The sequence below is a fragment of the Amblyomma mixtum genome, chromosome 9, assembly GCF_055824585.1.
Source record: "Amblyomma mixtum isolate Tamu chromosome 9, ASM5582458v1, whole genome shotgun sequence".
Lineage (NCBI taxonomy): Eukaryota > Metazoa > Arthropoda > Arachnida > Ixodida > Ixodidae > Amblyomma > Amblyomma mixtum.
The window spans coordinates 116,320,400-116,323,413 of record NC_143020.1 but is presented as its reverse complement, the minus strand read 5'-3'; positions in this window follow the sequence as shown (position 1 = coordinate 116,323,413).

Genomic DNA, 3,014 nt, shown 5'->3' with positions numbered 1-3,014 from the left:
TGTTCATCTGGTCCCAGGTAGGGCGGGAGTGTCCCATTTTCTCCATCGGCTTTCCGATGTAGCTTGGAAGCGCAATGCGACGGTAGGCCCTTAAGTCAGTTGATGGTTTTCTAGGCTTGAGGATAGGTATGACATGTGCATGCTTCCAGCATGTTTCAAGGCAGCCGAACTCCCAGGAAGTGTTATAAACTGTGAGCAGCTGAACCTTGGCCTTACTTCTCAAGTGAGAAAGGTCAGGGTAGCTTACACATTTTATTGGTAGCTGCCAGAGCCGCATGGAGTTCTTCTGTTGAGACCGGTTTGTCAAGGAGGGCAGTGTTAGGTGAAGGGGTAAAGCTTTGGAGAGGCAATGGCACCAATATGGCTGTTAATCGAGCAATGATCTTAGAACAAGAAGCCTCCGCTGCGTTGAGACGAAAAATATTCGTATTTACACCTAAGCACTTAAAAGGATTTAGTGGCACGGGCTGACTGGCTGCATACAGTGCTACATACCTTAGAAAGAGGCTTTCTGGGATAAAGCTTTGCGCAAAAGGATCGCCATTCCCATCTTGCGAGCTTGTTCAAATGGCGCTGAACATGTTTCTGTGCACTCCTAACAACGCTGATGTCTTCTCTATAATTTGTCCGGCATGCTCGTCTCTCTGCTCTGCGGTGAATTGCTAGAAGTCGCTCATATTCACTATCTACAGCTGAGTACACTTTTTGTAGAGTTATAACCTTAGTGCTGGATGTTTTAGCATGTTTTGCTCAACAGATGAACAAAGTTGGTAAACAAAGTTTTGGTGAACAGATGCTTCGCGTGGGTGGTTTCAGGTTGCATACTGCGGCTGCCGGGAAGTGTTCACATGTGTACTCGCTACAGGAGGTGGCTCAATGTTTTGATGCGGTGGCAGAGGAGGGAATTCAGCCACGCCCTCAATGCGCAGATGACTGCCTTTATTTTTGTCTGGCGGTTGAGGAGCTTTCTTCCCCGGTGATGAATTTTTCCTGCAGTGACTTCCTGTCGTGTATTGTGGTTGAGGGCGGACGCGAGAGATGGCGCCACCATACCGTGTGGAGACTGGGGCGAACGCACGGAGTGGCGGGAAACGAGCGCGGCGAGTTGCCCAGTTGCCCGGTGGCCGGCACCATGCTTGGAGCTAATGTGTGTGTGCTGTTACAGTGAACTAGTCATTCCCTCGGTAACTTCCCTGGATTTGATTTTGTTCAATTAAAGCAGTTTTTGCTGCCTTATAGTCTGTATTGTTGGAGTGTACTTGTAGATGATTTTTCTTCTTTTGGTAAACAGTGCAGCAGAAAAACGTCGCCTCGTGGGGCTTACCGCAGTTAGGACAAAGGGGGTTGGCACTTACACATTCATTTCGGTTTGCACATTTATTTCCAGCTGGAAGAAAAGAGATAACTATTAAGACTAAGGAAAATATAATGTTTCAGGAAGCACGAAGACGGTTCACACAAACACAATGAATGTTCTAGCTCACAGGAAAAAAGTGGCAGTGGCTTAGCTCACCTATGCGTAGCGAGAGGTACGGTATATCCCTTGTTACGTCTAGTTGTTTTGCTTATTCCACGGCCGCATCACCGTCATTTATATACCGCGACACTCCTCCTCCCCTTGCCGTGCATTTGCAGTAGAGCACGGACACGCCAACTGCGTGTCGCGCATGTGCAGTCTCGGTCGGAGGCGAGCAGCGTCGGCGCATGGCGCCAGCAGCTGTGACGTCATTCGACTCCTCGCGCATGCGCACAAGTGGCGCCGAAGGCCAACTGAAACTGCGAGACTGCGAGTGATGTAGGTTTCGCTATACCGATGCGGTGCAACGGAGTGGGGAACCACACCAACCAATACACTGAGCTGGAGGCAAGGCCGCCCCCAGCAAACGCTGCAAAGACTGCTCCGCCACCTCTGACAAAGGCCCCTGGGTTGGCAGCTCTGAAGGCTTCTCGCAATCGGCCGGGAGAGGCCTAGCAATTAACTCATGCACCCGCAGCTACTGTGCGGACCTCCAACGAACGCCTCTAGGCTCTAGGGAGGCGATGGTCTGCCAATTTTGCCTTCGCTTCAGCAGAGGCGGAGCTCTCTTGAGCGTAGGATATATGTGGGCATGCTCTCTAGTACGCAGGGTGACCACACAGTAGTGCACTTTGGTGCTGAGGTGCAGACATTGGATTTGTGTTCATCAGATGTGCATTTGGCTCAAGCACCGTTTGGGATTCAATTGGGCCCGATGTACGGTCTTTGGATTCAGTGAGCGCGCGGGCATTGAAACTACTTTTGCCGTCCTGCGGACGTTCAAGACGTCTTCAGGTCGACTTCCAGGGGAGGTTCAGTGCACATTGGGAGTTGGCTGGAGGCAGTTTCCTTCTTGTTTTTTGAGATCGTTTTATACGATGGACATCGCGGTGACGTTCTGGTCTCTAAGACCCTCCTATATTTATTCTTCAGTGAGAGTCAGGAAATCAGATCGAAATTATACTTTTGACTGTATTGAGTGATCTGTGAGCATAAAAGAGGCATGGGATGTCTCCAAGCTAGGTCGCTATGGGAGTTTGGAATATTGTACATTACTGGGATCGCAAGTGAAATCATTCGAGCTGTTTTGAAGCGAAAGCTTCGCTACGGGACCTCGGACTTCAATCGCGGACCATGCAAAATTGACCTTAATGACCCTGAGCTTCGAAAGCAAAGGAATGGCGCATAACTGCCCTCTTGGAACAGTAACCATGATGATAAAGCATTGTCCTACTTGGGTCTACCGAATGCCCACACTGCTTTTTTTGATCCAGTTACTCCAGATGAAGTGTATTCCATTTTTATGTCTTTGAAGAATAGCAAAGCGCGTGATATTGATGGCCTTCTTATCCGCCCCATAAAGTTTGTGCTCGAGCTCCTGGTACCTGCTCTCACACATATTTTCAATACCTGTTTGACTACTGGTGTTTTCCCACAAAAAATGCAGCTAGCCAGAGTCACTGTTCTGTTTAAGTCGGGAGACAAAAATGAGTTTTCG